The sequence below is a fragment of the Dermacentor albipictus genome, chromosome 7 (genome assembly GCF_038994185.2).
Source record: "Dermacentor albipictus isolate Rhodes 1998 colony chromosome 7, USDA_Dalb.pri_finalv2, whole genome shotgun sequence".
Lineage (NCBI taxonomy): Eukaryota > Metazoa > Arthropoda > Arachnida > Ixodida > Ixodidae > Dermacentor > Dermacentor albipictus.
The window spans coordinates 74,257,503-74,279,362 of NC_091827.1; the positions used below are offsets into that span (position 1 = coordinate 74,257,503).

The following is a 21,860-nucleotide window of genomic DNA, read 5'->3' on the forward strand; positions in this document are numbered from 1 at the left end:
CGCAGTGGTTGCATTGCGATTCCGGACACCGTCTCATTGACAGTTTCACAGGTGCCGACACTGCTGTACTGACATGCGCAGAACTCGACGACGGCTATATCATTCGTCAGGTTTCTGCTGCACCGCCGGACGATGACCGAGTCGGAAGTTGACGCACCATGTGCTACGCTGCCGTCGCCTGCGGAGCGTGTACAAGCAGTGACTGTGCTTTCAGCCGCCTATAGTGACCGTACGACCCTCTCCGAGATTCAGGCTTGTCTGACTGCGCGTAAACGGAACAGCGTGCAACGGCGCATTCACGATTTCTTCAAGCCTACTGCCGAGCCCGAATAAGTGCGTGGAAATAAAGGATTTCATTTTTTTCCCTTAATCTGCTTTTTCGGACACCTGTTTATTCGGACATTTCCGCAGTCCCCGTGAGGTCCGAATAAACGGTCGGCGACTGTACTTATGGGTACAAGCCAGATTTCAATTTCGTTGCCTAAAAATTGTAGTGCTTCTTAGATAGACTAAAAGGGAATTGAGCGTGTTGCCCTTGTCCGTTTCTAGGCATGCAGTTGTCATGGATGACATATGCTTGTGTGACAAATTGAACATGGTGCTATAGGTACGACTACAAGGATGTATATTTGTAGCTGCCCTCAAACCCCTTCATGTTGCCAGTCAGCATCTATGGTGTATCTTTGTATTGCTCATCTAACACTGTTTACACAGAGAAGGCATGTCTGAATACCAAACCACCTTATTCTCCAGTTACTTTAAAGTGAATGCGTTGTGACAAAGTGTAATGTGAGAAGTCCATGATAAAGAAAAAAAAATTGCTAATTCAACTCCCTCCTGAATTACCAATTTCTGGGCCATTAAGTTTTGCATAATACACTTGTGATTAGCACAGAGCCACGTTGGCCTAACCCTAGTGACACAGGACATCCTTCAAGTTATCAGTTGGTACAGAATCATTGAGCATGCTGCTGGTGCTTTTGCCCCCGCTGAGAATACCTGTGGAATACTAACACACATTTTGTTGCTGAAGGTCCATTACAGAAATACTAAAGTGAAACAGTAAATCATTTTATACTGATAAAACAATCTTTCAGAACTGTATTCATGAACATTGTGGCAATAAGAGGATTATTAGAAGAGAAAATGAAGATTTAACTTTCATTTTTCAAGTTTTATGCAGTGCCCGCACATCAGTGTGGAGTCATACTTCAACTAAGTATATTCTTTGACACCTTTACAACAGAATTCATCAATATTGGCCAGTAGAACATTAGCTAGACCCGAACAGACACCGTCAAATTCCATATCACAGCGAGCTGGTGCAGGAACTATAAGGTGGTGGTGGCGACACCAGTTTTCGTTTTTGCAAGTTATCTGGCTTATCAAGCCAATTCTCATGGTGGGAGTTGTTTTTTCGGTGTTGTAGAAGAATGATTTAATAAAGCTCAAATAAATTTTCTTTTTCGTGTCCCTTTAAAGCAAGCACTGTGCTACATGGCTTGGGCAACCTGTTCAGCCACAGAACCCACGAGTGCTTTTGTTAGGCAAAATAATTTTGACAGAAACTTTCTTGAGGATATGCATCTGAAAATTTTTTTAAAAAAATTGACTAAATCCAATGCTTTCACCTGCGGCTTTGTGTAGCAAAAATCCAGAAAGCAGTGCTCAATAAATGTCAAAATCCTGTGGGCCTTTTTCGAGTAGATAACGTGGAAAACCCAGAACAAAGCGAAAAGGCAGGCCAGTGACGCTCTCACAAACAATCGCTGCGCATCCATGTGTAGCGCCTCCCTTCAACCTCTTCTTTTGTAAAAGGAGCCTTAAGGAGGCCCCCCGCAAACTGAAAGCCCGAGTTGTTAGCATCCAGGCGCAGCCTCTTCAGCAGGCCCTTTTCACCATATACACCGTCGCCGATGTCTACCTGTGAAACAACAGAACAAGCACAGATTAATTTTCTACACTTTTGATCAAGGAAAGGTTAGGAAATAAGGTAAGGTTTGCAAAAACGGAAGTAGCTGCTTCTTGTTGATACGGTTTAAAGAACAAAGTACCCTTACGTATACCATACATGCGTTGTGCTGAGCTGTGTACTTTCACCTAAGACTAGAAAGTATTGAGAACTTCAATGCAAAAGAAAGACATTCATCTGCCTATCTCTAAGCAAATGCGTTCCACCCCTTGGCACAGAATGAAATCTGGTGCTGTTCTAGCGATTAGCACACACTGAAAGCTTCAAGCCCGATTTAGTATTAGGCCAAGGGTCAAGATGTGCTCGATTATAGTCGGATACAACTTTAGAAAAACAGGGGCGTTTACTCCTCCGAGGCGGATGCACACGAGCATCCACTAATGGGTGCGCACTCTGGACTGACGTCATGCGCCGGACGGCCGGTGGCCCGCCGTCGAAGATGGCCGCCCGGGCTTCGAACTGGGCCAAGTCGCGTCAGCTGTGCGTGTCAATGCCTCGTCACAGTGAATTCCCAAACTGTTTGTCATTGTCTATCATGCCGGAAATATTACTGCAAGCTTACAATGCGGCATCTGTGCCGCGTGCGTTTATTCTAAGCCGTGATCCGGCGAAGAAACATTGCAGCGAGCATCGCTGATGCTGCGCTACGCTTTGCCTGAAAACAGGATGCCTCGGTGACTGCTGCAAACACACATCCTGCCTGTTTGTTTCATGTCTTTTTTATTTCGCTCCTGAGTGAAGTTAGGACAATAAAGTTTGCCAAAGTCTGGTGCCTGCTGTCAGCGGCGGGTGAGTTCGTGTACCGTGTCGCTGCATTTTTTCGTCGGACGGGGTAAAGTGATGGAGCAAAACCATTCTGAGGAGAAATTAGTAAAGCGTGCGCGCATGAAACAAACCTACGAGCGTCTCAACAGAAAATATTTGACAAAGAAGCCTCCAATGCAAAGATTTGTCGCCGTCAACTTAGCGTGAGTGATCGTTGTCAACAGTGAGATAGCCGAGCGTCTAACGGCGGTGTTCGAGCGTTGTGTATAGCACCGTCGATTGATTTCTTTCCACCAGTGCTCACCGCGCATGCAAGCTGTAGAATGCGTGCTGTGGCACAGTCACGCATAAGTTGTGTTGCCAGCGTTCCTGCTTCCATGCGTGTTTGCACTTACTCATATTTGTCCTTTCATTTTATATTAGCATTTGTTTTTGATAGTTTTCTTTCAGCAAAGTCCTTACACATTTTAATTAGCCAATCTCATTCAAAGCACTAACTCCTGTACACTGCAGGACTGGTCTCTTCCATCTCATTAAAACCTTTCTCACTGGTCTACCTCGTCTTCTCAATCTGCCTACTCGCTGCGTTTTCTGTCCTTGTTTCTTGTGTTGTTGCTGCAATGTGATTAACCAACTTGCTCAAAACAAATTTTGATCGCCTATCAAAACAGAAAGGTTTTGAGATACATTTTTTTAAAAGCGTCATGTGGGTTGCACAGTAACTTTGCCTCTTACCTCTGTTCATGTTTATGCGTCAGTGCATGTGGCAGCTAGCCAGAAGTGCACATGAAAGGCTGCATATTGTGAAACACCTTGCTATGCTGTTGCATTTTTCATGCATTCAGTATTAGTAAACAAACGGTTCCGCTGCCTATCACATATGACGGCGAAAATTTTCAGCACGAATAACAATGTGCAGTGGGGTGTGATTTCTGTCTGACGCATTCGCCGTTGCAAAGACATTTTTCAATGAATGGAGCCCAGCAAAGTAGTGCACTGAGAGCTTTTGCAACTTTCACCATTTATTACTTCACAAATGACATTGTCTGAACCTGGCCGTTGATCGACATGCCGATGGCTTGTAAATTAAATAATTGCCTCAATAAAACACATTCAACTTCACTCAGCAATTTTTAGCACAATGCTAGCAGAGCTATTCAGGGTGAATAATTGTGCTTACATTGGCTTACATGTGCTTACATTACTTGCCCGGTCAGATAAACAAATACAACAATGGCTGCGGTATGACTGTGATTTGACGTGCAGACTGTTAATGGTGCCTTTCAAGCGTGCCCTTGACTGCTGCTATTAATAGCTACCCGCCTGGGTATATTGGGCCTAACTAAGCTAATGATGTTTGATAATAGTTCTCTTATTCGCATTGCTTGCCTGGGCCAGGTAACCAAAATAAACAATGCCACCACATGAATTAGTGTTTGCATGCAAGCTGCCAACAGTGGCTGTAATTCTCACATTGATTGCTGCCATTTCACCAACAGTGGCGACGGCTTGACTGCGCTTTGATGTGCCGACTGCTAATGGTGCCTTTCAAGCGTGCCCTCGACTACTGCTATTAATAGCTACCCGACTGAGTATATTGGGCCTAACTAAGCTAAAGATGTTTGATAATTGTTCTCTTATTCGCATTACTTGCCTAGGCCAGGTAACCAAAATAAACAATGCCACCACATGAATGTGTGTTTGCATGCAAGCTGCCAACAGTGGCTGTCATTCTCGCATTGATTGCTGCCGTTTCACCAACAGTGGTGACGGCTTGACTGGGCTTTGACGTGCAGACTGCTAAAGGTGCCTTTGAAGCGTGCCCTGATGACTGTTATTTCATCACAGGGCCCGTCATGCTCATAAGTGGCTGCCCAATAGAGTATTTTGGGCCTTCTGACATTGGCATTATTCATCTCAACGGGCTGGAAAAAACAGTAGGGGCAGCACAACTGCACACAAAGCACAATGTGCTTTGGCGTGCAGGCTGCTAAGAGTGGCTGTCAATTTCATTCACGTTGACTACTGCTTTTTCGTGTGAAGCTGGACAGTGGCTGCCCGAATGAGCGTTTCGGGCCCCACATAGTTATTCAGAGTTAATAACTGCATTTGCATTCAGATTTTCCGGCATTTCGGCACGTTTCCATGCCAACGCTTATATTGAGCATGATCTGTGCAGGACGTTGCTTTTTCAGAATTGGGCTTCCATTAGAAGGAATATGTCATCAAATGAACCGCTTATTTATTTGAGAGGTCACGGGAGAATGCTTGGCTGCTGTGCTTGACACACAGTACACCGCTTCAGTGATGGGAGATCCATTGTTGCGCTTGCCGAGGTATGTGTGGCTGGCAGGAGATCTGGACCTCGCTTCACGCAGAGTCAGAAACGAGGAGAGTTTTCTCTGCGAATAATTCTTTATACAATGTTTACATGTTGTCGTCGTTATCAGGACAGAGACCAACAGAGCAGCTGCAAGCTGCTTAAATAACACCCCTCCGTCCAAAGATCCCTCAGACAGTCCCCAAGGACGAAACAAGGTCGTGAGAGAAAGGGTCCGGGCAGCCTCCAGGGTCCTAACGCCGCTCTCAGTGGCCGGCGCTTCCTTGAACTGCGCTGCGGCGTCAGGACGATTTGGCGGTCGGTCAGAATGGTGCGCCGGGCAAGTTTTATGGCCCGCATAGGACAAAGGGAACCAACTGCAAGGCACCGGGTCGAAACAAAGCCCTCCTTTGGAAACTGTCCCAAACACAGCAGGAGTCGTTTGTGGTGTGGGCGCCGCCGGACAAGGGGGGGGGGGGGGGTTGCATTGCTGGCGGGACGGGGAGGGACCGAATAGCAGTCCGTGATCCGGTGGCTGCTTCTGTCGTGGACGCCGTGCACGTAGTCGTGTCCGAAGCAGGCAGGCACCATGCGGGGATGAATGCTGCCTCCACAGTCGACAAACCATAGCACTGGCCTTCCGTCAGGCAAATCCCAGGGCACAAACATAACACAATATACGCTTCGAGAACTCGTTAGTGAGATCTCGATCGTCGGTATCTCGTTGTGGTGAAAGAAATCGTGCACACGACCTCAGCGCACATGTGTCCTTCTTCGTGCTGCTGCTTCTTTTCTCCACATTTTGTGGGCGTTTTCGCGAGGGCGTCGATAGTTTGCCACCTGAAATATGCGAAGCTGTGACCTCCCTCCTCACCTTTAACACGGTGCTTTCGCTGACACCGAGCATCTTGGGTTTGTAATGGTTGCGATAAATGCATTGTTTTATATAAGTACTGGTTCAGTAGCAACTGATTCATTTGAAGCTCGGAAGAGGAGTAGTAAATGGGCCGTGTACATGTAAACAAGCACAAATGCCATGCAGAGTTGCTCTTTCTACTTTTGCCACTTGCAATGAAGCTAAAGAGCAGACGACGGGCAGCGTTGTGGAAGGCATGGGGTTATTTTTCTGTCACGATCTGGCATGTGCTGTAGCACATGAGAGCTCTACTAAACCAGTCATCAAAGTCTTTATTTATACTGAGAATTGCGCGTTTCCTAAGCACGATTTTTTGAGCGGGATTATTTTAGTCGCGGAGGCAATCGGACGTCGCGCTTCATTAATCTGGGCGGGGCCTCCCCTGTTTTCTAAATTTGTATCCGACTATAGTGACGCACAAGTGCTCGAGAACTATTGAACAAGACGCACTTGTTTTCGATTTACTGACTGCACTTGGGTGTAAAGCTTTTGTCTGAGAAATGAATAAACCACATACACAAGCAGCATTTTCTTAGCACAGTTTTTAATAGGTACTGGTACCTTCAATTTAGAAAGCCCTGTATATTGGGCCTCATCAAACTAATTTCATAAAAGGTTTGGCAAGGTAGAAGCATAGAATTTTAGAGTCATAAGAAGACAGGTGAAATGAGTTATTTATTGCAATTATTACTCAAATTTAAAATTTAGGTCCCTCATCCCAATGAGAAATTGATGCAAGCAGTTTGTACATGCCACATAAGCATTTAGATATCAAAAATACGGAATAAAGAAAACCGTTTCTTGAAGGTTCATTATTGCAAGCAGTCATGGCCTCGAGGAGAAATAACTTCTTTTCCTGTCGGCAGAAATGAGGCTCGAGTATTTTATTGACACATATATATGCCCATGCATATATGTTATCTCTGCTGTAAAGCTTTTTTTTATGTGTATGCAAGGCGTGTGTGTAACATCTCATTGTGCACAAAATCAAATCCATAAGAACCCGACAAGAAGCTAAACAAACAAGAGAGCAATCCCAGTGACAAGCCATGTTAAACCAACGAGGTAGCCATCCCAGTAACAAACCGTATTAAAAATTTTACTGACATGAATTCTGACCTTTGAAACATAACATGTGTATATGAATACTATCTACATTAGAGCAATGGGCAACTTTAAGCAATGGCTACGCCAACATCAGAACGATGTGGATGAGAAAAGAGTGGCATCAAATGCTTGGAGTGGAGCATGCAGCAATGACTAAACACAATAGTGACTGGATAGTGTCTAGCATAATCGGCCAGGAAAGAAATTGGAAGCCATGCCTGTACCCGGATTCCCTGGAGATGCAATCAACAGGACACACGTTTATCTGAAACCAAGGAACCCATGCCCATCTTATGCTAAAACTTACATAATTAAATATGCACTTCCACTTTTTTTAGTCTTATTGTGAACAAGGCTTCCATATGGAAGCCAAAATGTATTGCTTTTATTGTTGTATTTGGTTGGTCTATGTCTGTCTTTGTCATGTTTCATACCGACCACACAGGCTTCTCTGAAACTCTTGATGATACAACTTTTGTGCGAAAGCATTGCTTAAGGCACTTTTGCGTAAACCATGTCTTTAGGTGGTACAACGCATTTTTCTAGACACTCTAGAGCACCTTATTCAAGGCACGAAATCTGAATTCATGGTTCTTAAAAAGGCATTTTGGCTAGATTAATATAGTCTATATGGAGTATATAAGGCATAATTACTCAAGCGCCCAATTATATTTAACTCAGAGGAGGCTACTTTAGGTAAATTCATTAAACTGAGGGCACTCCACCAAAACATAAAATTCGTGATCAGCCACTAGAAATCCTGAAAATGGCAATACAGTAAAATGATTGCATATAACACAAATGTATCCTACAACTCGAAAGGCAGCGCCAGTTTTGTACGCACCTTTGAGAAAGCACACAGATCACGTGCTTTATTGTCGTGCTGTCCAGCTTCCAGCAGTGCAGCAGGTTCCTGCTCGATGTAGGGATGCCTCCAGAATCCGCATAGCCTTCAAAAGTAAGAAACGTTTAATTTATTGTGCTGTGAACCTGGGAATTTGTGATTTACCAGTGTCATGTGGAATTGCAAAGAGTCTCACACAGCCAGCTGCATGAATTTGCGCCTGGTTGCACAAATGTCTCTTTGTTATATCTAAGGAGGTTACACTGATATTTTGTAACAAGTGAAGTTTCAGGAAGGAACGAAATCAGCAACAACAGGCTACCAGGACAATCAAAAACAAAACTCATATATGCAGTAAAACGTGGCGCATTGGATTAAACAAAAATATTGAGCACATGAAAAGCATTCTGAAAGCTAGATCGCGATTTTGTAGCGATGCTATTCCTTTTCGTTAGTGGTCTGACCGCCGCCCCGGGTCGTGCTACGTACTGGAACAGCCGGTCGTTTGCGGTGGGCGACAAGAGTGGTATAGGATCGAGGGGTAAGTATCGCTACAAAATCGCAGTCCTTACTTTATTACGCACTCCCGTATAACCTACGATTGCAAGAGCTGGCATCCCGTTCGTAAGAATTGGTTGGTCTATGTCTTTCTTAAAGGCCGGTGTCTGAAATGTCTCGATTAAAAATAAACTTCGTTACTGTAATATCGGCGTATGTCGGTTTTGCAACATAGAAGACAAATACGCGAAGACACTCAATAACATAAACAATACACAGGTTCTCGCGACGTGGTCCTCCAAACCAAACTGTATACATACAAAAATCTTCATACAAGCTTCTATCCGCTTAAGCGTCAAACATAGGAATCGTGTGCCAACGCGCGAAGCCCATGATACATCCACGGATACATTACACATGTACTGTACTTGCGGGAATGCATATATAACGAATAACTTCTTGCCAGAAAACTACCGAACGAACAGCAACTTTCAGTGTTTTCATAATTGTGTGCCCATTCAGGCATAGCAATCAAGGCGGGTAGCATATATTTTACAGCAGAATGCAAGTACGCTGTAATATCAGAGGAAGCCTTCGTGAAATTGCTTGCTAAATGTGCACAGCAAGACGGCCAACCTACGATCAGAAAGCGCTTTGCTCTAGCTAGTACACAACGTTCATTACGTAGATCATAAGTTCAAGAATGCGCGCAAGGGCCAAACTTGCTTACCTTTCAAAAAGACTTGGCCAACGCTCCTTCGTCTCAAAGGTACCGAGGCACCGACGTCTTTCTGGCGCAAGCACTGTAGAACTTCCGATGAACTCCAGCTCCACAAAAGCACAACCTTCAACAGCCTTCCATACACTACGATTCGAAGCTCCAGTACCAGACTTTTCACGGGAGCGTGGGCAGAACAAAGGCAGCTCTCGGACGGGCGCTGTAGTAAGACACTCACTGTCGACACTGGTAGATCGCACGAAGCACACGGCGAACTAACGGCCTTACACGAGTCCGGAGGGTTTGCGATGGTTACTGCACACGACAAGGAGCACATTTTGTCTAGGCACTTCTAAAATATAACTCAAATACCGCCTTACTGCAGTGTGCATTTCTGACAGCCAACGTGGTATGTCGACCAAACAAATACTGCAGTGGCGCCACTCTGCGGTTTTTAGAAAAATGTGTCGTAAATGAGAAAATTACGTGTTTTTTTCCTCACAACAATCGGTAGGGACACTTTAACAAATTCCTTGGGTACAAAAGTGTTAACTTTGTATAAATATGCACTTTTTTATACGCAGTTTAAGAAAGACAGTGTCTGCTGTGCCCGGGGCACAGCAGACGAAAGGTGCCCGAAATGTCTACGTTCACCCATGACGTCACGTCCGCTATAACCCGTGATGTCACATCCGCTCATTTTCATGGCGTCTGTCTTACGGAGCCGGCTGCGCTGCGAAGCGGAGAGCGTGAGTAATTCATCTTTCCACGCTATATGCGTGTAATAAAGGATTGGGACTGTGAGCTGTTTGATGCGTTACCATTAGGTACCTTGTGCGCATATTTTGCCTCATAGCCGCGTCAAATTGCCGCCGGCATGTGGAATGGGCCGTGACATCTTATATGGAGCTGCTCATGTGAGTGGTATTGCCTCCATCAGGGTCGTCAGTGCGTGCACAGAACCATTCAGTAGTCTGATTCAGGGGAGGGTGCGCGTAAGAACGAGGACGTAAGAAAACACTGGCATGACGAGCTGTTCCGTCAGATCGCGTTACATCGCGCTTTTTTTCTAAGACCATCTCGCTCGAGCGAGAGGATCTTAGAACAGCATTACTACTGCTTTTTTACAGCTTTGCTGCGGCTCATTTAATCATAACCTGCATTCTTGTAATAATACAAATGGCATCGCTGCGCGGAAGAGCGTCTCTTGAAGTTTACAAACAAGAGCCAATGCCGCCGTGCCTGCTGCATGCATACACGCTTACCTTTCCTAACGCAGCTACGACGCTGCACTAGCTCTGCTACTGCATGATACAGGGTCACTGTGATAAAAAAATTAAAAAGAACAAACGAAATTAATGCAGAAAATGTCAAACGCTACCAAGCGTGATAAACGGACCTGCCTCGCTAGACGAGTTGAATAAATCGGCGTCCTGAAGTCAGCTTCGCCGCAGTAGACTAGTGTTACGCGGTGAAGCATGTCAGAACTGAAGAGTGACCGCTTTCACCGACATATATAATATGTGTTCCTTAATGGTGTACGCGTGCACCTGCCGTCTCCTATTACATTACGCGCGCCGAGGCGCCTAAGCGTACTGGCCGGCCTTCGGCGCTATTTCGGACGTGGCTGTGGTGCTTTGAATCGTTGGTTTGTCGACCTCGTAAGCCAGTTAATGTTTACACGGCCATTTTGTTCTGAACTGTTGATTTCTTCCATCTTTGTTATGTGTGAAAGGTGACAGATACACAATATGGGGAGAACGCATGCACTTTCATATTTTCTCGCGCTCAAAAAAAGCCGGAGGAATTAGGTTTCTTCACTGTGCCATGGAAACTATATGTTTGCTCTCAAAGGTAATTCTGATTCATTGGATATGTTCCTGTGCTGTGTTTATTTTCTTGAGTGTGGTTTAGTTGTTGCACGTTAATGTTTCAAACTCGTTTTTATTTTCACAGACTGAACATCCCACGTCTTGGTTTGACTTCCTGGTACAGGATACTTGCACTTAGCATGGAGTGATGAAGCAGAGCAGTGTACTTTTATTAAAAGTGCAGATTTTAGCAGTATAACAGCCGTTCAATAAAAAAAAAAACATGTGTGCTGAAAATAAAGTGTTCTTACCCACATACCTCCTTGTCTATTTATTTATTTATTAATACTGTCAACCCTCATAGAGGGTCATAACAGAGAGGACAATACAATTACATAAATCAAATATGGACAATGTCAATGTACGTAAAGTTGCTTAACACTTGTCAATTCACAGTGAATAAGATGTTCACTTGAATGTTGTTCAGCACACTTCTGACATTTATCAATATATGTACAATGAATATCAAGTTGCACATATCACTTGGCACTTCAAAACTAAATCGAAAACTCCCATAAATATGCCTCAGCAGCATTTTCAAAGTCGGTGACATCTTTTAGGCTAACAATAGCGTTTGGCAATTGGTTCCACATTTCTATCGCATCCAGGAAAAATGAGTATCGATATGTATCACTGTTGGTATGGTCCGGCTTTATGACGTAGTCGTGGTTAGTTCGCGGGTATCTTTTGCCTGGTGCATGTAGATATTTGAGCTTATCAATCTTAAGTTGATCCTGCATTATTTGATAAAGCACCTTCAGCCTATATTTTTTCCTACGTACCTCAAGAAGATAGAAGTTGCAACGCTGTAACATAAGCGTGACCGATTCCTTCCTTCGGTATGTCGAACAAATAAAACGTGCCGCCAGACTCCGTATCCTTTCCAACTTCCTCTAAAGCGTCACTTGATGGGGACTCCAAACAACGGCTGAATGTTCTAGTATCGTCCTAATGAAGGCGGTGTATGCAATAAGTTTTACATTACGTGATGCATGTTCCAGTTTTTTTTTCTCAGAAAATATAACTTTTGATAGGCAGTCATGCAGACGTTATCTATATGTTGGTTCCATGTCAATTTTGCTCGTATTCCTGTATTCTCATCAGCAAAACCACTTATATGGGGAACTGATCATGATAAGTGCTCATGAGCATTTTAAAGAACAGCCTTGAACCCTACTCATGTACTGGTAAAATGTATAGATGCAGTGAAATTGAAACAGAAGGCAAAATAGCAAACATGATGCAGTATTTGTCAGACAATTATGTCAGCAATCTTTGCATAAAACAATTTACTTAGAGCATACAAGCACTACAAAGTACCCATCTTTCTTGTTAGGTATACATTACCACAAGCTCTTTAAATGTGGTCACAAGAGAGATGCTGGCTTTAATGAGGAACTATAAAGGTTAAAGGCAGCCATGAAAATGTATGAAGAAATAATGCAATGCATAGCATTTACTCAGTTCAGAGAGCTCCCAAAGTTGCCATAAGGCCTTGATAGCTGTGGATGAGGGAACAGTTGTAGTCCAATTGGAGTACGAGAAATGAACATTAAGATCGAAACAAGTAACAACTTGTAATGCAATTAAAAAATCTTGCTATACCTTTAAAAAGACAGTAAAATGAAATTAGTGTGACAATTTCCTTTTCCTTTTACTTCATTTAGGTTCAACATACTTATTTTAGTAACACAAAAAAGCAGAGGCATGAAGCACATAAAAAAGATGCTAGTCTGTTTTTATATTCTGCCTTCTCTAAATTCAAAGTTCAGTAAAGTTAACTTAGAAAGTTACAGTGAAGCCATTGCATCTGCCTGTATGGTGTATAACAGCAGCAATCGCCAGCCTAACGGCTTGGGTTTACAGTGCCTTATTTGTATTGTATACCTTTTAAGTGCTGAGCTATTGGAAGTTTGATTAAGGTGGCCAACATGCTGAACCAGTAGTTTACTGAGTAAAATACACGGAGAAGGGTGGAAAGATAGGACAGAGCACAGGGGATGTATTCCGTGTCCACCTAGTGGAAATGTCCATTTCATCCGCTGCTGAAGTTCTGATTGGCTGGGCTGGGGTATGCACGAGAAGGAGACATGCTCCCCCAGCTAATTCAGCAGAAGAGGATATGGAAATGTCCACAAGATGAATGCTTACAAAGCTATTTAATAAAGTACTTCTGTAATCAACATGCCTGCTATGCCATCCTTGCTTTCAATGTCTGTCTTAGTAAAAGTGTGAAAGAACCAGGTTTGTGCATGAAAAGTTTTCCTGAGGGTGTGTGCCTTGAAGCCCATAGTGGTAATCACAGGAAACGGGGGTGGATCCAGAGTAGCACCAAAGGGCAAGCCTTCATCGAAACAAATATGGAGAGAAGTGACTGCATGCTCAAACTTGTCAGCTCACAAGTTTGCCAAGACCAAGTGATGTCAGAAGCTGATGAAGCCTACATGGTTAATGTATAACCCTTTAGGCCAAAATTATTTAGATACTTTTTATGAGGACTACGTATTTACTGGAAATCTCAAAATAATTATGTTAGTGCAGAATACCTTCCACTAGGTGTGACGTCCTTGAAAGAATGAAAATGTTTGAGTTGTACTTGTGTGGTGCATGAAGTTACTTTTAAAAAAAAACTCAGCAATGGAAACAAAATGCAAAGAGTAGTATTCGAAATAAATTGCCACCTCTTTAGTGCTAGATGAATTCAAATAATGATAATAATAATAATGAGCAAATGAAGATCGGGCATACAAGATAGATGCAAAGCTCCAGTTAAACCAGTTCTTATTTTTCATTTTTATGGTTAGCATCTAATTTTAAACTACTTACCGTGCCTCTTTTGACCAAACCAGGCAGGCTGCCGTCAAACTCTTCACTACTTCAACGCAAATAATTGGAGGTTGGCAAATACATTTTTCTAATAGGAATAGTAGGTAACGAATAGTCAAACACTGATGCATACAGTTACAGCAGGCATATTTATCTTGGAATTAAGCACCATGCTTATATTGTCTAGTAAAAAAAGGACAACTATCAAGGAAGATTAGGATTATGTTTAAGCAAAAGCAATTGTACTTCATATACTTGAAGCAGATGTAGTGCATCTCAAGAATCACGTCCAAACTGCACACACTAAAACATTAAGCTGGGATATTCAAAAAGACAAGTACATGTTTTGCTCGCCAAGTGACTTTTAATGTGCTCAATTATGTAAAGTGTGCTATTATATGATTAATTTAATTTGCTAATTTAAAGAAAGAACAAGCCAAGATCTCTTGCTTCATATATATGCGCTGAATCAAGAAAGTAATTAAGGAAGAAGAATACCAGAAATAAACACAAATATTTGTGTGCTTTCTGGCATAAAATAATTCTCATGTAAGCCACATAACATGCTTTCCAAAGCATCCCCTACCTTAACTTAACTTACAGCTGCATCACATGAAGGCATTTCCTAAGAACACACATGCTTCATGATCATTCACTGTGTTAGTGACTCCCACTGAAGTAGACTGAGAACATATCTGGGCATTACATTCAATAGCTGATGTAAAGTGAAAAGACTGCTGCTTGTAGGTATGAATGAACCAAGTGAATAAGGAATATAAGTTCTCAAACTTCTAGTAGTAAGTGTGGCAGCACTTAAGAAGAACATATTGCAACTAAAAATTGCAACACATGATGAAATAACTGAAATAGCTAGGGAGAGTTTAATAGACCAATAAACAGGAAACTGCAAATTCCCAACATTTCTGAATACTTTTCTTCACATGTACTCACCATATAAGTATGACTTCCCTTAATGCTCGAACCTCTGCCTTAATTTCATAATTCCCCATTCTCGCTGCTTCGCTCATGCTGATTGACATCTAGCACAAAGGTTGGCAAAAGTACCTGAGCATGTGCATGTGTTGTGAGGCAAGCTGCCCACATCTGGTAGCCGCATGCCAATTTCTCAGAGTAGATGAAAGGGAAGCCTTGAGGGTAAACCATAGAGAAGACGGATACCTTGGTTCAATGATAACTGAAAACACCAACATGGAAAATTTGCACAGCCCACAGAATCAGCAGAATTGACATAGTTTGGAAAAACTGAAAAGATGCATTATGATATTTATGTTACACAGGTTCCAGTCAAGTTGAAGATTTTCACTGTCTAATAAACTTATAAGACAATACATGACCAGCAATACTGTATGGAACCCAAACAATTTTAATAAAGTCACCTAGAAGTCAGGATGGAGAAGTGACTGAATTGAGGATGCTAAAATGGATGAAGTGGAGGCAGATTGTGAAGACAGGTCTTAAAAAATTAACATTCAACACACACTTAAGTTGGCAAAGATTGGACTCAATGTTCAAGAAGAAATTGACTAAGATAATTGATTGGTATACATACATGAGAGAGCAGCAACAATACAGCAGAGATAACTGTCATGCAAGAGGAAAGGATGTCAGTCTAAAAATTAACATTTGATCAGAAGAATGGTTATGCATGGGCTCAGGCTCACGCACAATTCTGTATGGTACGCATGATGTCAGAGCTGCATCGCATAAGGAACTGTGGCCTTACATGCCTTGATTATGAAATGATGTTGGCCAAGAGTGGAACAAGGATAGCATCAAGAGGGGGCCTCCTCCTAAAGGAGAACGGTAGGGAAATGGGGCGAGAGAGATTTTCTACGCAACAGATAGAGAGTCATATGAGTCATAGTCATAGAAACCATGACCTAAGGAGCTGTACAACAAGGTATATAAATTCAAATCTCTATGCAGTTAAGCCTCAGTATAACGAAATTCTCGATATAGCGAAGTATTTAACTTTTCATAACCTCTTCTCCATAGAACACCATGCATTTAGAGCCTCAATATAAAGAAGTGTGTTTGTGTGCAATTTCAATATAACGAAATTTCGCTTCTGCTGCAGAGGAGTGCCAAGACAATCAATGGTAACTTCCGCGGACGCAGATAGTCAAATGATTGAATTACAAGCGGCTGCTTGCAACCGCACCTCTCAAACTGCGTGCAGCGCGACAAGAACAACAGCTTGGAGCCGCATTATGCGATCAGATCCTATCGCGCCCCGCGCACTTGTGCTTTAGGTGCGAGTGAAAGAGTGCGAGGGTGAGACAAGAAAGATGGTGGCTTCGTAAATGCGGCCTTCCCACGCGAGCAATGGCAAAGTGGGGAAGGAATTAAAGCGAGCTCGCGGTAACGCGATCAAGCGCGCGCGAGGGGACGGAGTGGGGGGGGGGGTAAGTTGGCGTGCGTCTCAGCCATGACTGCGCGTGGCTGTAAACGCGGCTGAGCGCATACGCAGCCGCGCACCCTGCTCTAGAGGTAATCTGCTGCGTGTGGAAAGAGCGGGCATGCCAAGACGGCGTGGCATCATGTAAGCTGCTTTCCCGCACGTTTAGTATTGAAGGTTGCGCAATCTCGAGTTTTGATGACCCGTTGGAACGAGAAGCAGACGAAGCATTCGCTCCCAGCTGCCGGCGCTTTTCATGATAGCGTCGTCGCAGTGCGACCGGGCGACGCTTTGGGGGCGGAGTGCACGCAAAAGCATATGGCGTCACTTAATTCGTACGTACCGCTGATGTGAAGATATCAACGTGGCATGGAACCGTATCATTCATCGCTGACTCCTATATTCGTCAAAATAAAATGTTTTCCCATTCAAACTTGCTTTTTTTTATTGCCCAACAATTCGGAAAATTGCATGGCCCCTTTCTATGCAACAAAAATCGATCGGCGACTGTACTCATTTGCATAACAGATCGAATTTCAATACAAGGAAATTTCTATATAACGAAGCGAATTGCCGATTTTACCTACTTTGTTATATCAAAGTTTAAGTGTATAACGAAATTTCCTGTTCTCTACAAGGGGGCGGCATGTGGGCTTGTTCGTTGATCATCATGGAACAGCATGTAGTGTAGCGCAGCAAAAACAAGAACACAAGAAGAAATGAAACACAGACACAAGCGCCTAATTATGTCTGTGTTTTGCTTTTTCTTGTGTCCTTGTTTTCATTGCATTACACTACATGACATTCAATACTTTCACTGTCACATTCATGAGCACTGAAAACCTAGAATCAACTAATATCTTGCCCGATTTGCCATAATTAAAAAGAAAAATGTGGGTATAGTAGGTCTAATTGAGTTCTGGTGATTTTAGTATCACTGACATATAGCTTTTAAGAATATTTAATCGTTTCTTCTGTTAAGGCAGAGTACATGCTCAACTGCTACAATAAGTGTGAACGTAGGCAAAAACGACATTTTTGGCTCTTGCATCAATTTTATGGCATGTTGCGCGTGATCTAATCAAGTGGTTTCAATTTGACGAAGTTCTCGATTTAACAAATAAAACCTCACATCCCAATAAAATGTTGTAACTAGACTTACTGTACTTTATAACCAAAGTACTGTATAACTATAAGCAGCTAAAGCCGCCATGAGTGGCGAGCAGAATTGAAATGAAATTGCTTTAGTCGAAACACGCCGAGCGCTGCTGCTAAAGTACGCGCCACATGCATTTGGCGACTGCGGGAACCGCGGTACCACACGCAGTTATTCAAAGCAGCACATAAAAGTGCCACGGACTCAAATTGGTTAGTAAATGCATTTGGAACCAGTCTTTCCATTACTCAATTGATATATCAGCCACGCACTCGCATGGCACGGCCACGTGGCAAACGCAGCCATGCGGACGCTTCACTATGCACGGATCAGCTGGTTGCAATATTGGGGCACTCTGTGGGTGCATGTTTAAAGCACAGCGTTTTTTGCCTATCGCATGATCGTTGTGGGTACTCCATGGCTGAGTGTATTGCATGGTACAGAATTAGCCCCAGTACCAAAAGTACACAGTAGGGTGGTCCGTGTAGATGAAGCGTGAACGCGAGCTCAACATAACCACTTCGTCATTATTCTGTAGCAATTATTTATGCGAAAGCGTCAAATGACCCATTGAGCAAAAAAGCCGGCGTCTGTCGTCTCAGCAAAACAGCACCTCAAATCTCATTTGCGACCACGTCACAAGCGCACCTCGACGAAACAGAGCAGGTGAAAGGGTACACCTGCTGTCGCTATAGTGCACCAGGTGTTGCGTGAGGGGAGAGGGCGTTCTTGCTTAGTTCTTAGTTCTTGCGTTGAATGGATGCTTTTAGCGTTTTAAATTCTGCTACTTTGTGCCACTGCCTCCTTCTCCTGAATAAGCTAACTTAATATTGATCCACATGCAATCACTAAAATTCACTGAATGCTTTCTTCATGACTAAACACAATTTTTATGTTAACAACTCCAATTCACAAATCTGTCTTTTGTCACTTCTGGCATGCCACAATGCTGAGTGTTTAGGCCCTTGATTTTTCTCATTTTAGATCTCGCAAAGAACTTAACGTAGGAAACTAAACTTTCTGTTGATGACTGTGTTTTGTCGTGAAACAACCAAACTCTGGCAGGTCCGTTTCTGTTCAAACAGACTAAACAAATGGCCCACTGAGTAAAAAAGGCAGCGTCTGTCGTCTCAGCGAAATGGAACCTCAAATCTCCTTGGCTGTGACCACATTGCGAGCGTGCCTCTACGGAGCAGAGCGGGTGAAAGGGTACATCTGCCGTCGCTCTAGCGCACCAAATGTTGCGTGAGGGGAGAGGGCGCCGCCGCAATGCCACATCATCCTTGCTCTCGCAAGTGGGCGCAAAGTCCATATCTCCCCCCACCCACTGGGCTTAGCTGCTGCACATGCCCAGTGGGGCAATGTCTCCACTAATGTCTCTCCGGAGTGCCATCACTAGTTAAAAACCTAACATCAGTACCCTAGCAAAAAAACTGATAGAAATTTCTATAGTGTCTTAGGAATATGTATAGGTTGTACAGGTCCTTCTAAGAGTGATATATATTCCTACCTGCACCCATAGAACTCTTTACCAGACTGGCAGGCAGCAGATAGATCTCACTGTGCTGCCTACAAGCCCAAATAGCATGATGTACGTATCAATCTTTTAAACCCAGATAGAGATCATCATATGACATACAGAAATCTGATTGAGGCACTGATAAAGCATGTTAGAAATAGCACCCATGCCGGTGCCCACACGCCTGAAGAGACGTTTTTAAAATGAACTGAATATACAACCCTGAATGCATTGCCTGTCACGTGAACAGATTAACAAACACAGTTGGGATATAGGAGTATCAAATAAAAATGAAGTGTGTAAACTGTGCAATTATCAAAACCTTTTACGGCTTGTATGCAGATATATTATTCTAAACATGTTTCAACAAAAATTAAAGCACATGTTTTCAAAGCACAGCAGCGTTACTTAGCCTATGAAACTACATTGGGGAAGTTGCATGAGAAAAGTATCAGTCCATCTTTGTAGCAGGTGCGCTCCAGTTCTTTTAATACAAAATTACGTTTACAAATTTTGCGAGACGGATGTGCAAAATTTAATGCATATCCAAAACAGGATTACTGTCATCATCGTCATCATCATTATATTTATGTCCACTGCAGGATGAAAGCCTCTCCCTGCAATCTCTAATTACCCCTGTCCTGCGCCAACCGATTCCAACTAGCACCCGCAAATTTCCTAATTTTGGCGCATCACCTAGTCTTCTGCCATCCTCTACTGCACTTCCCTTCTCTTGGTACCCATTCTGTCACCCTAATGGTCCAACGGTTATATAATCTGTGCATTACATGACCTGTCCAGCGCCATTTTTTTCTCTTAATGTCTATTAGAATATAATCTATACCCGTTTGCTCTCTTGTCCAAACTGCTCTCTTTCTGTCTCTTAAAGTCATACTTAGCATTCTTCGTTCCATCCCTCTTTGCACGGCCCTTAACTTGTTCTCAAGCTTCTTTGTCAGTCTCCAAATCTCTGCGCCATATGTCAGCACCCATAAAATGCACTGATTGTATACTTTACTTTTCAATGATAATGGTAAGCTCCCAGTCAGGAGCTCACAATGTCTGCCGTATGCGATCCAGCCCATTTTTATTCTTCTGTGAATTTCCTTCTCATGGTCAGGGTTTCCTGTGATTAGTTGACCTGGGTAGACGTACACCTTCACAGACTCTAGAGGCTGACTAGCGATCTTGAACTCTTGTTCCTTTGCCCGGTTATTTATCATTATCTTTGTCTTCTGCATATTAATCTTCAGCCCCCCTCTTACACTCTCCCTGTTAAGGTCCTCAATTATTTGTTGTAACTCGTCTGCAGTGTTCCTGAATAGAACAATGTCATCGGCAAACTGAATGTTGCTTAGATGTTCGCCGTCGATCCCTACTCCTAAACCTTCCCAGTTTAATAGCTTGAATACTTCTTCCAAGCACGCAGTGAATAGCACTGCAGAGATTGTGTCTACTTGTCTGACTCTTTTCTTCATAGGTATCTTCCTACTGTTGTAATAAAGTTTATTTACAAAAGCAAAACAAAGCACTTTCAAGACTGTGGATACTTACTGTAGCTCTAACATGTCCGGCTGAGTTTGTGAATGCCATAAATTAGACACTACCAACGTGATTTCATTAAAGCTACATTCTGGGCTAGTTAGTGCATACTTGATTTGAAAATTAAAACAAGGCTAATGCATCCATCCACAAAGGAACAAGGACAAGACACAAGCAACATGACTACAAACATGACTAGGGTTTATTTTACACTCCACTATCTAAAGAATAAGCAAGCAACTTTAGCCACATTTAAACAAACACATAAGAGGAAGAACACAGACTGAAGTACCAACTTCACCATGCCCATTTGTGCTCACAGATGCTGTATAGAACACCAGGTCTAATTGGCATATGCTTTTATAATATTACAACTTCATATGAAGCTATTTTCTCTAGACTATGCATTTTTGAATTCATCCCAAAAGTGTTGTGATATGTGACAGAACACAAGTTAGCTTGTGCAAAAAGAACAAACTGGCATGGCACACTGACAGGAAGCAAGGAAACAGGACAAGCATCGCTATTGGTACAAGATCTACAGCAATATATCAGAACATGACAATACAGCAATATTATTTAAGCAAAAGTGAGTACAGATCTGAGAACTTATTCAAGTAAGAACATGGATTTACGATTTTTAAAACCACATAATCATGAACAAAAACAGCTAAACATCAGTGCACATATTGCAAAATCAGAAGACACAATTCTTCACTGGGTGCTAGTTCAACCACCGCACCTTGATATGTGTAAAAGTAGTTTAACCTGTGTAGCCTTCAGCATGCGAAAGCAAAGAAGACTATCAGAACAGGCTTCATATATAGTGTTTGGAATCTTTGATTCAAACTGTAATACACTGTTAAAATAAAATTTCAGAGTTTGCTTGTTTCATTCAGAAAAAAGATAGTGTCTTAGTCATGCTGCCACAGTTAACGGATAAACTTGCACCGGCTACATTGAGTCAAAGGAGTAATTAAAGTGAGGCAGACAGATGCATGGTATGAAAATGATGCTGTTGTATCAAGTAGCATAACTGCTCACTAAACATTCAGCTGCTTTCCATGCCTCTGCATACAGACTGAGAAGCTTTACCTCTTCACCATCTGCTAGTGAAGCACTGTTTGTTCACTGTGATCACCCACTCAAGGCAGTCGCATGGTTAAGTGGAGCCCTTCACTACATGTAAGGACACTGACCTGAAACTGTGCATAAGTCCTGTAAATATTGTCATTTTTTGGCTACTGCAGCTGTTCATCAGCAGCTGCATCACTACTGCCAACATGCAGACCATGCAATTCCCCAAGCACTTAATCAACAAGAGTACAATAATGAAGAGTGGCAAATTGGGCTAGCTGGTTCATTAGGAAAACAAGAAGCTAATGCA

General features: G+C 42.8%; 1 long non-coding RNA gene across 1 annotated transcript; it reads right to left on the reverse strand.

Annotated features, from left to right (window-relative positions):
* Window positions 1–589: 589 nt before the first annotated feature.
* Window positions 590–9,417, reverse strand: LOC139047501 (uncharacterized). Its single transcript, XR_011507180.1, has 3 exons — window positions 9,153–9,417; window positions 7,925–8,030; window positions 590–1,924 (listed from the first exon to the last, which is right to left on the reverse strand). It is a non-coding gene; the product is annotated as an uncharacterized lncRNA (long non-coding RNA).
* Window positions 9,418–21,860: the final 12,443 nt, after the last annotated feature.